Source organism: Nothoprocta perdicaria, unplaced genomic scaffold, assembly GCF_003342845.1.
Source record: "Nothoprocta perdicaria isolate Ctin4 unplaced genomic scaffold, notPer1 scaffold_155, whole genome shotgun sequence".
Taxonomy (NCBI): Eukaryota; Metazoa; Chordata; class Aves; order Tinamiformes; family Tinamidae; genus Nothoprocta; species Nothoprocta perdicaria.
In genome coordinates this window covers 1,315,721-1,328,091 of record NW_020454705.1, presented here as the reverse complement: position 1 = coordinate 1,328,091, position 12,371 = coordinate 1,315,721, and the positions used below count along the sequence as shown (strand labels likewise).

The window sequence follows — 12,371 nt, the reverse complement described above, 5'->3', positions numbered from 1 at the left end:
GCTCTGCTCTGCCACAGCTGCCTCTGCCCGGCTGCCAACGCTGCTGCATCCTGGCAGTGCCCCCGTGTCCTGCCCTCGCTGGGGCTCCACTTGTGCTGCAAAACACACCGTCCCGTGGGGCCACTTCCTCAGTCACTTCCATAGCACCGAGTCCTGATCCCGTGTGGTGACGTCTTCAGGAATGTGCAGAGCTGAAGTGCTTGAAGTGACCGACACCAGAGGAGTTTCTCCCTGTCCAATATTTCCAATCTGCTTACCCACAGCAGGTGATTTCAGTTCTCCTTTACGGTCTTCTGCATCTCTTACTGGCTCTAGCAAGATCATTCAGCTGGATTAAGGATCTGAGCAGGCACCAAAGAAAGTTTCTGCCTGCTCCCCGATGCTCCATTGTGTTCCCATCAGTTGAACTGGCATTAGCATCATTTCTGTGCTGCTTCTGCTGGAGCCCTCGAGATCCTGATGAATCCTTGTGGTCCCTATGGCAGCTCATGCCAAAGAGGCTGCCTGAAAGAGGAGCATCCCTGGGAAGTGACAACCCTGACCACCACTGGTGGTCACCTGCTATGATATGTGGCTGATTCATCCTCTCAAGAGTGAGAGGATGTATGCTAAAACTTGGCCTTTTCCAGCTCTTGGGCATAATCTCCTTTCCCATGACTCTTGCTGCAGCTGCAAGAGGGGAGAAAATCCATATGACATTTACTGAAAGGTTTTCTGTAAACCTTCAAAAAATCATCAAGAAACGTTTTTGTTTCTTTTAGGCTAGGCAAGGTATTTGTCAGCATTTCACACAAAACGGAACTCATGTTTTCTCTTGACAGTGCTCTCTTCTGGTAAACCTTCATGTTGTTCTTGACACTACCTTCCTTTTCCCAAGGGCTCCCCATTTTGTCCCAAGCATCCTCCTGCAGCAGTTGATCTCTGTCTTTGACTAGCTTTTGGTTTATGTTCTTAGCACAGCACAAACCTCCAAGTCATCTTCCTTCCTCAGACCCTGAGCTGATGGTTTCCTCAGCCTCAGCAAAGGGAAGGGAGATCCTCAGCTCCTTCTACAGCCCTCTGGGGCCAGGAGCTCTCTTTACGTGAGTGGGGTGTGTGTAGCCATCACACACACTGTGAGGTTAGGACAGCCTGTCTGCAGGGTTTCAGCCCCACTTCCTGACCTCCCATGCTCCCTACTGGGTCTGTCTCACCCTATGGGGGGTTGCCCCACAGAAACTTGTCCTGGAGGACCCACCCACATGGCCAGTTGGGGCTCCCAGGAAGCCCCTCTCGTATGAACATGGAGACGAGAAGGTTCCTCTGGCCTAGCACCTCATGGCTGCCTCCACCATCTTCCTCTGTGGCCACCACTGGCTGTAGGTGATGGGTCCAGGCGTCGGACAGAGCAGGTGCAATTCTGTCACACTGTCTTCAGTGGGAATTGCTTCAGGGATTCCTAGTGTCCCAATGCTTCTTCCCAACAAATGCAACGTGCCCTTGGCAGTAGTGGCTGGAAGGGGCTCTTGAAGAGAGTTCTGTCCTTTTAAGTCCTGTCCCCATGAAAGGACATTTGCTGAAGTGTTGAGCACAATGATTTAGGTGCACATCATTACAAATGAGCTGTATGGAAGTGGATTGTGGTGCATGCATGAGAGCCTGCTCGTAATGAGTGGCGGGGCTGGCCGGCAGCGCCTCCGTCAGCCCTGGGACACTGTGGCTCTGCTGCCGTGTGTGAGAGCTGCACAAAGTGCCACCACGGGGCAGCGTCAGGCTCTGCACGCCAGATACGTGCATTCAATAATGAGGTACCTTTGACTGAGATGGCTGTGAGAAACCTCAAAGAGGATTCAATTCTTCCTCTCACAACAGGTGAAATGTGTTATAGAATAAGTGTCCTTGACAAAGCTTTAATGGGCCAACCATGTTTCTGTGGGGTGCTGGTGGGTTTTCAATGTTCTGCTCTCCATATCCCTTGGTCTGTTCTAACGGCAAATGGATTGGAGCACGGGCAAAGCAGAGGAAGCGAGTCCTGCTGGAGCCACAGGAGTCTGCTGGCACCTGCATCCCCTTGGATTTAGTGAGTGGCAGGGGCTGAAAAAGCTTTCTGGATCCAGGCCTACCTCCTTGTTCTGAATGAATGAAAGTATCGGATAACGGTTTATGATAGTTTAAGTGAAGTGGTAGGATATCACCCTGGATAATTCCAGTTATTACCTGTGCTCATAGCATGTGAAATATGGATTCAATTGCAAGTCATCTAGCGTGGTCTCTGAAGTGCCATCAGTTCCAGAGGGTGATTAGAGGGTTTGGCCAAGCAGCTACATGCACTTGGTCCCTTGGGAAGTGAACTACTTATCTACTATATATTTTTTTCGTCTTAGGAAAGTCGTGGAAGACAGTGAAAATCTTTATTAGGAAAGGTAGGGAAGCTGCTTTACTTGCTGTTTGTCAGTACTTTGAACTGCAGCCTTCCAAGAGGAGTGACGTTGGGGCAGGGAAGCAGATAGAACTGCAAATGAAAATAGCAGCGTCCTGGTCCTGGGGAAAGAAAACACAGCAGGACTGAAAGCCATGCCCAGATCAGCAGTGCCTAGGGGGCATGTAAGCTGAGGTCCTGAGCAGTTAGGAGAAAGTTGGAACATCTAGCTCCTGTCCCTATGGTGATGTGCATCTCATGTCTCTAGGGCCACCTGGACCACCTCAGCAACGTTCCTGGGCTGGATTTTCCATGGTTTGGTCCAGGATTGCTGGAGCCTGTCTCTGAGGAGGGATGTCTAATGAAGATGCTCACCCTTGTCCAATGGTGCTGACAGCTGCAAATCAGGCAGTGCAGGTTGTCCAAGGCACCTGTGTTGCCATGAGGAGGGCAAAGGGCTTGGCAATGGGGCTGACCTAGCCTCCTCTTTGGATAAGTGTTTGACCTACCTGCTCCTCACTTAGGGTTTCAGGTAAATGCATTTTGCACTTCTAGATTGCCTCCGTTGGGTGGTTGTTTGGTTCTCTCTTGCTCTCTCCTCCATGGCCCTGCAGGACTGGTTCCTATGCAGGCAGTGAGGCTCTTCCTGTAACTGCTGTAAATTAGTGCTGCTGTAGCTGATTCTTTTCCCTCTGCAGACCACCGAGAGTCTCCCAGGTTCTGGAGGCGCAGAAACCAGCTGGGTTGGTTCTCCAATGCAAAATAATGTCTCTTGTACTGGAGACAAATTACCTTTTTCCCTCATTACTTTTACTTCACTTTGAGACCGTGAAGGCTCTGGAGAAGGAAAGGCATTTTTGTTTTGTAAGTATGCAAGAAGATGTCTAAAAGAGGAAAGAATTATTGATCCTAACAGGACTTTTTCAGGTGTTTGAAAATAGTTACATGGTTTTATAATGCTGTATAAAACGTTATTGAAACTAAAACATCTTTTTTAAAAATTTATTTTTACAACTAATTATTTTAACTCTAATTATTTTAATTGTGTTTTTGTGTGTATATGTGTGTGTGTGTGTGTGTTTACTGCCTTGGAATGAGTCAGAGTCATTAACCACAGTGTTACTCTTGATTATGAGTGGTCAATTCTTTTTAAACAGCAAACTCTGTGGTTACATTGGGATATTCTCCAGAAACGATTGATTAGAACATTTGAAAAAACATTACCATCTTGGATATAATTCTTCTCAGAAGAAGAGAAGATCAAGCACTGAAAAGTTATGGCAATTCAACTCGAATTTGGACTTTAAAACTTCTTTGAAAATGTTTAATCCTGTGTTTGAATAAAATTAATACATATTCCTCTGAAAATTAATTTTCATGCCTGTGATATAAATGTCTGTTATGCAATTTCGGGATGAGGAATATGGATATCCTTGGATAGAGTGTATCAGTCTAAGTATTGTATAACTCATACTGTGCTCCTGGTGTGGTGACAGAAACCATTCTTCGTGTACAGCTTTATGTAACTGCTCTATATAACCTGCTACAGCTTAACTGAAGCTATTTAAAAAGTAGTGACAATTTATTCCCAAGTGTGATCCCTAATCAAAGCTGGAGTCTCCATTTTAGGTGTTAAATATTTATTCAAAGTGCGGATCACACATTTCTGGTGCTGTGTGGAGAATTTATGATAACGCATTGCTCCAGGCCGAACACCAAAATGTCTCCTACCTCCTGGTTCCTTTTAGCAAAGTAATGGAATATAAAATAGGATTAGATCAGACCTTTGCGAGCATAATCTGAGCTAGCTCTTCACTTTTATTGTGAAAGTGTGCAGTGGTAGCCGAATGAGATCCTTGGTGAAAATCACTGTAGTGCATATGCCTGGGCAGACCATTTCTGTGCCTTGGCCAGAAAGAGCTGCTGCCACCGCTGTCATATGAGAGGTGCACACGTTGTCCCCATGCTGGGACTCTTGTGGATGTGCTTGGTTGGCTGGTAGGACGATGGGGTGTCTTGGTTCAGTGCTCCTGGTCATGACAGCTTTGACAACACGTTGGGCTGTATCCTCATGCCAGCCAAGGGCAGCTACAGAAACAGAGAAAGAAATAACCCCTGGTCCATGGGACGGTCATCTCAGCAGGCAAAGTGCAAAGACTTGGCCTACAAAGAGGGGTGAAGTGAAAAACATCTCCAATAACTTGAGCCACGCTGAGGTAAGCGTACAAAGTGATACCACTTGTCCTGAGGTGTTTTGCTCTCTATGTACTTTGAGTCTAGACAACTAAGTGATTAAATTTAGGTGTCTAAAGTTAACTGAGTTGATTCCCTGTCAGAGTGAGTGCCAAGGACATACAGGACACCTGCAGTGAAGACAGAAAAATAATCCAGGGATTTAAGCATCAGATCATTTGATCATTTGTAGGTCAACATTTGCTTTGAGGAAGATTGACATTTAATGATTCGTTCATACTATCTGAAACACTTCTGCAATGTTCTGACTTAGATGAAGTTTTGCCGTCTGGCAAAAATGGGAATATTATCTATTGATGCGGCTGAAAAACTAGAAAAATTATTTGGGGGAGCATATGGGCTCCGTTTTCATTGCACTGCATAATTTTCTTTCTCCCAAGAGCCTTATTCTGTACTACTTAACCCAATAATTTTGGAATTTATTGCATCTTTCCTAGAAAAAGCCCTTTCGTTCATCTTTTTGTCCTTCTTATGCCCATGACACTGAGCCAACAAAGAACTAGTAACTCTTGTTCAAAAGGCTTTTAAAGAAGTCATAGAATAATTTAGGGACACCTTGGAGGTCATCCAGTCCAACTCCTACTTGAAGTGGTTCTAGTCAGGTTGGGTTGCACGGGCACATGTCCAGCTGAGTTTCAAATATCTCCAAGGAGGGAGATTTCACGACCTCTCCAGGCAGCCTCTTCCAAGAATGGCAAGAGGCAGAAGGACACCTTCACCAAGATGGGAAGCACCAGGTAACGTTGGGACTGTACCGAACAGTACAAAATATCTCAGCTCTCCCACTTAGATATAAAGTAATGCTCACCAAAAATATTCAGCATTTTTTATTCTTGAAGGCATAGAACACACTATATTTGATCCAGCAGCATTTCCACATGCTATTGAATTAATGAAGAGGCACAGCAATTTTAAAACTTTAAATGATCTTACTCAGAAGTGAGTTTCAAATATTTGGCCACTGCACAGTCTATTATTAAAACAGACATCTCAGGTTCCTTGCAGGACTGAGGATCTTTCCCTGCACCTGCTGAAATTAATGTCCACTTTGAGGATCAAAGCTCGGGTGAGTTTGTAAGAACAATTTATTGACATGGGAGCTAAGCATCCCCTTTCTTACGTAACAAACTTTAGAACAGAAACACATTAACCTTCTCCAGGAGGTGAATAGGGACACATCAAGATGCTGATCACTGTCATGTTGATGAAAATGAGAGCAAATCCTATGAAATGACATTGGAGCAGAGCAGAGTAGGAATAAGCAACCTGAGAATCAAGCCCATAATCCCTTTGCCCCTGCTCTGTACATGTTTTCTCTGTAGGCTAATTTGAGAACAAAGTCTTAAATTGTTTGAGAAAACCGGAAGTGGCTGCTGCGGTTAATTTATTTTAGAGATGCACACGCTGATGAGCTGGAGGAGGACATTATCTCTGTCCTTTGTCAGGGAGACAGGTAACAGTGTGGTGCACACAAGAGCCCATCTCTGGGGCGCAGATTAGGGACAGGGCCCAGGTCTTCACTCCTACAAGGCCTCACAAGGACAGATCTCTGACACGCAGGGAGCACTGGGGACTGAAGGTGAGAGGTGCTTTCATCAGCACATTGGAACTGTGTCTGCTTTCCACGTCATCTCGCCACCCTGGTTTTTAGAAACACCCTTATTTCTGTGGTCAGAACCACTCTCTTTCCCCACCCCACTTTTAGTACGTATCCTTCTTGCTTAGGCATCTTTGGATTATTCTAGTTAATTTGAATCTATGCACTGAGGACACCATGTTAACTCACACTGAGACTGGCTGACCAGTTTATGTGCTCTCACTCAAACTTTTCCTTGGTAAAGGACAGGTCGATGGGAAAGGCCTCTAGTCCCTTTAACCATTTAATCATGTGGTTTTTATGTATAAGGACTTAGCTGTTTTCTTTCATCGCTGGGCTGTACAAAGTTATGCCAAAGTATTTAGAGAATTAGCTCAATGGCAGAGATTTGCCCAGCTGTGGTCAACCCAACTGCCTGGGTGATGGCAGAGGGATGAGGCAGAATTTGATTGTTGATTTTTCTTATAATCTCAGGAAACAAGACCCCACTCGTTCTGCTTGTGTCTTGTCAGCTTACATTTGCTCTGCCAAGGCCCGTCTGTTTTGTGTTAATGCTGTGTCCTGATCTCCTTTGGACATCAGAAGAGCAGACAATCCAAGATTGTAAGCTTTTAGCAGTGAAAAAATGCTTTAGACCATGGAATTAGATCAGCTGAAACTCTTTACCGTGGGGCTGGTAGCAGAAATAACCAGCTGTTTAATATAGTGCTAGGAAAAACAGTGTCAAAACATTTCTCAGTAGAAATACTGACAGAGCAGTACTCTCAGCATGTGCTGTGAACCTCTTGTCTGGAAGGCAGCAGGGCTGGATGAGCATCACTTCTTGCTTTGCTTCAGCCCTCCTCTGCCCAAGGACCGAGGCTCTAGGCTGGGTTTGACTCCCCTGCAGTCAGTCCTCCCGGGCATCTAGGTGCTTGGGAATCTCCAGTGGCTCTCAGAGTTGGAGCCCTGAGCAAAGGGGGACCTCCAGAGCTTGCCCATGGGGAATGATTAGAAGTAATTCACCATTCAGCTGTGATCTTAGAAAGATCTCTTAGAAGGTCAGACAAGCATGCTTCTCTAAATAACACAAACAGGATTTGGCCTTTGCTGTCCATTCTCTCTTTAAGTCTCTACAGAAACGTAAATCTATTTCCTATCATATATGATAGGACTACACAAATATTATGAGCTTCTGCCACAAACTATGGCTTGGGTTGGTGCCACCTTACCATTACCACACTGCTTCAGACAGAATATCTTGACAGTCCTCCCTAGACACTACATGCAGAAAGGCTGTCAAAGGTGCATGTCCTCCTTCAGCCTGGTCTGTGATTGTCCTCTGGGTGATTGTCCTCTGTGCCTGTGCTGGGGGAGGAAGGAGATGGAGAGGCTGCAATGCCAGAGTTGCACCTCCTCCTAGGTTATGTAGGTTATTATCTGGGGTGAACTGGGCAAATAGTCATCTGCTGAAAGTCTCCTTTTTTAAAAGGGAGGTAAGAGCTTCAGTTAAAGGGACATGTTTGCAGGTGTTATCCTTTGTTAATAAGACGTGAATACAACAGAACAAATAGTATCTCATCAGAAGGACGCCTAATCCTAAATGCAGAGCTGGAAGCATCATGTTCTACTTCACTCTCACATTGGGCAACCCCGTCCACTTTGTGATGCTGATTTGTCCTCTCGTTCTTGTCTGGGCTGTCTTCAGGCTGTGAATGTTAAAGGTTAGGTTTAATTTATTCATTTGATCAGAACCTCACTCAGTGGGACATGAATCTAGGCAGAGGTTTCCAGAGGGTGCTGTGAGACCCTTATTTGTCTTTCAGCAATCAATGGGCGCTCTAATTTCTGTATGCAAGCACCGAAAGGGATGTTACTGCTTGTTCTTTTTTGTTGGCTCATGTGAAGATGGAAAAGTGTCACATTTTCATTTAGTTGGATCTACAGCATCCCAAGAACTTACCAGGGAATAGATGACAGCCGTTTAACAGAGATTTATGAAAAGACTGATCTATGAGCAATTCAACCCCCTACATTGCCCTCTCCACTTCAGATAAACCAGCATTGGGCTGCTAGCAAGCATGAAAGAGCAAACCGTGTCATTATACAGTTAATTGTAGCTAATGACCAGAAAAGTTCATAACCCTGTAGAAGCAGCTGCAGACTTTCTTTTATTATTTTTCCTGATGAAAAGAGAAATAGTTGGAAAAATGTCCCAGATCGATTGTCCAATATTTGCTTTTAGCTAGTTGGATGGTGTATTACCTAATACTGAAATAGCATCATATTGTGACTGGAGTTGCAGTGTGTCAGGTTTCAATAGAAACTAAACTTGCAAAACCCCCATTATTTGTGCTTTGATAGCTGCCAGCATGTGGTAATTTCTAACAAAATGTGTGTTTCTTTTCTCTTTTCACTTACTTTAAACACTTGGACACTAGAAAGGCAACCCACATCTCCCCCAGTTTAAATGAGCAGCCCATGAGCTCCAGGAAAGCAGTTGTTCCGGATCATATCCCTCCTATGATCAAAAAGTCCAGCAGAGGAGGATTGCAAAGTCTTCATGTATTAAAAATGGATTGAAAAATTGAGCTGCAGAAATATTTTAAGTCTCTTGTACTGCAGTGTCTCTTTATCTATTAGATGCAACTTCACCATGACTTGCCAGCTTGCTTTAGCTCCGCAGTGAATCCTTTTTGTCATTCCAAAGTCCGTAAATAATAAAGGCTATCTATTAAAAAAGTAGCAATGGTCTTTTTTTAACCCACTTCATAAAGGAATCCTGCCGGCTGCCATTTGGAGAAAGCAGGGGCTGCTGTATCTCATTTGAGCACTAATATGATGAAGTTAGGAGCTACAAGATGTGAATCTTAAGTTTAAGCTTAATGTTAGCACAAATCAGACCATGAAAGAATCTGTCCGATTAGGTAGTTAAACAAAAAGAGATGACTCAAGATATTCTTTCCATTTCAATAAAGCCTGCGAGTTTAGGGTCCCTTTGAAGACAGACTGCCTTTTAGTGCATTACACCTCCTTTCATTGCATCTGTGAGAGGGGAGGATGAAGGCAGATGTAACCCATGGCGTCCCGTGTCACACTGACACTTTATAGTGATTGTGAGATTAGCAGTGATGGACAAGTCCTCCGAGAAATGTTCTTTTTACTCCTTCTTTCTGCTTTCAAAGTCTGACTGGAATTTTCCTGTTGCTTGTGATGTGTTTTGTGGGTCAGCAAATCCTCTGAGCTGGAAGTGCAGCTTAGCCAGAAGGATAAGGGGTTGCACAGTGTATTATCCAGAGGCACTGGAGCAGAGGGTGAAAGATAAACTCATCTCCAGCTTCTACTTCATCCTTCTAGTGAAATCAAATGTGCTGCTGGGACTTCTTTTGTCACAACCTTTAGGCAGCGTGGGAGAAGTAGACTTAAGTGCCTATTTCTCTGCAGGGATAGCTCTTATCTTTCTGCAGGTTGTGTTCTCAGTTCTCTGGACGGCTGCCAGAACTGCACAGTCTGCAAGTGGGAAACCAGGCCTGGAGGGAAACTGCCTCCCATGTTGAATGCGTGTACAAAAGGAGATGATGACCAGCTCTCTGTGTCCGTAACTGCACTAAAGACACTGACTCAGCATCGACTAGAGAGGCAATGAACATCCAACTGCTCCTACTGAAAGGTGGCATGGTGGCAGCAAGAAAAATGAGTGCAGGAAGAGCTTTACCAGGATGTGCAACTTGCTTTAATTGACCCTCTCTTTTTCCTTCTGCCTAATGCTGACTTGCTTGTCCTGTTTTTGCATATGGAATAAATGATTCTTGCTCCTCTGCCTTATGTTAGTTATGTCCTAAACATCTTGTTCTAACTAATTTGGACTACTTGTAGTTTTTGGCAGGCTGGACAACATCGTATGAAAAGCTGCTGTAAAATACCAATTTTGACTTTGCTAGCCTTGACTTTTTTTCTTTAGATACTTAGGAATCCCCATGTATTACATAAATGAATTCACAGTTGCAATATTGAATATTGATTGTTACTTCATTTCTACAAATGTAAACATTCCTGATTTCACGATATGTTGTAGCAATTACCCTAGCTTTTCACTATTCATAATGTTCACTTTTCATAATGTTAGTTGGTTATTAGCAACTGATCAGCCTTAAAAATAATCACTTGTTATGTTTTTAATAAAAGAGTGTTTAACTATTGCAGTGTCCAGAAGTAGGACGCAAGATGTGATCAAGTAAATTAAATTGTGGAAAAAAGTAATTAAGTGTTTGACATCACTTATTTACTGGATTTCATAAAATAAATGAAATATTCATTCCATTCCCTCCACAAATTCAGATTTATTTTACACCTTACTGTGTGAGGATTAGTCAAACCAATTCATATTTTCACTACATATTTTTATCTTAATGCTATAATAAAAAAGTGCCTCGCTGAAATTATCTGGAATTTTATCAGTTAGGGCATATGAGAACAAATTTCCTGTCTGTTATTTATAAAGAACTGAAGATGTGCTGGTTCCTTGGCAGTGAAAAATAATAAAGAAAAACAAAACAGAACAAATCTGACCTAACCTCTATCCTAGAAAGCATACAGGCTGGTCTAGACATGGAGTGGGAGATGAGAGCATTTACACACCACGGAGAGAAGATTGGGGAGGATGAATCTTAGGGTGAAAATATTCTCCAATTCCTCCTACCCTGACGTAGGTATGACTGTAGGTCTGACCTATGATAGTTTTTATGGACCTACGTTCTTGGTGTGATACGGAAGGCAGTAGGTTTCCAGAAGGGGTCTGCCTGAGGAGACATGAATAAAAGCTTCTTTCCCTCATTTGGACCCTTGCGGTGGCACCTCTTGCTATTACGACCCGTGTGCCAATCCATTTGTAAAAGGCCCTGCAGAATCAGCCTTCTGAACATCACTATGGGCCATCCTCTCCCCGCAAGGTGAGAAGATTTGAGCGAAGGGTTAAGAGAAGATTTAAATAGCTAAGAATAGAAGCAGCAAAAGCCAGCGTGCTGAACAGGCAGGTAGCCGTGCCAGTTAATAAAGGTCACTTCTGATGGGGATGTGTGTTAAAAAAAATTCCTTTCCAGGATTTAGATCTTTTCTCAGAGATAGTGGTTTTTCTTGGAGCTATTGGAAAGCACCTTCAGTCTGGGATTTACCATTTTTGGAAGTTTTTCCTGAAGGTTAGTACTGGGGGGGAAAAAAAAAAAGGAGCAGAGATGAAACCTTTACAATAATAATCCATCTCTTTCTGTCATGCAGAAGACCAAGGCCAAATCTCTCCTTGCCTCAGGAAATCCAGGCTCTTTCCCTTCTGCATCAAATAAGCAATTTTTCATCTGTGCATGAGAAAGAACCATTAGAGATTAGAGAGCAAGCAAGTGAACGCATGTGACTAGTGTTCTCCCTTGAAAGCTTTGGGTTTCAGTCTCTGCTGTATGAATAGTTTATGCATTTAATCCAATGGCTCTTCCACATAAACCACCCTGAATATGCCCCTCTTAGCATATCTGCCAGCTGTGGCCTTTTAGATAAGGCTTTTCCACTGAGAGATAGGAAATAGGTCTGAATTAGGTTTAATTAAATTTCACTTTCCCTTGTTCGCAATATCCTCACAGATTCAAAGAGAGTAGTGTTTTTCTACAAAAAAAATCTTATATGATTAAAACTTATGGGCAAAGTTTCGCGTGTCTGTGTTGTGGCACTTGTATAGTATATCATTTAAACACGTGCATTACTATGTTCAAACAAGCTGGCAAAAACTGCACCCAGTGGGACAGTCCACGGAAATACAGCTGCTGCAGCAGGGAGAGAATATGCAGCAGCAATAGGACTGCATGAATTTTAAACATCTAATTTTCATGTATAACAGGTTCTTTTCATTACATCTCAAATACAGACACATTTACCACATCTGTGTTCTCTGTAGCAGAAGGGACAATTTTGGTTCATTTTCTAATGCTTTCTTTTATAGCCACCTGTATAAATAGCTGAATTCCTTCTGTCCTTCTGTTTTTGGGCATAGCAGTGATATCATTTTTGTTTTTATATAATTATATGAGAAAACAGAAAAACGTCTTTTAAAGTCTTTCAAAAGCATATCCCTAGCTGTCCTTTTTTTTTTTTTTTTTT

The 12,371-nt window shown here is 43.3% G+C and overlaps 1 long non-coding RNA gene across 1 annotated transcript; it reads left to right on the top strand.

Annotated features, from left to right (window-relative positions):
• Positions 1–3,158: 3,158 nt before the first annotated feature.
• On the top strand, positions 3,159–3,735 carry LOC112943794. The gene is made up of 2 exons (XR_003248656.1): positions 3,159–3,262; positions 3,556–3,735. It is a non-coding gene; the product is annotated as an uncharacterized LOC112943794 (long non-coding RNA).
• The last annotated feature ends 8,636 nt before the right edge of the window (positions 3,736–12,371 follow it).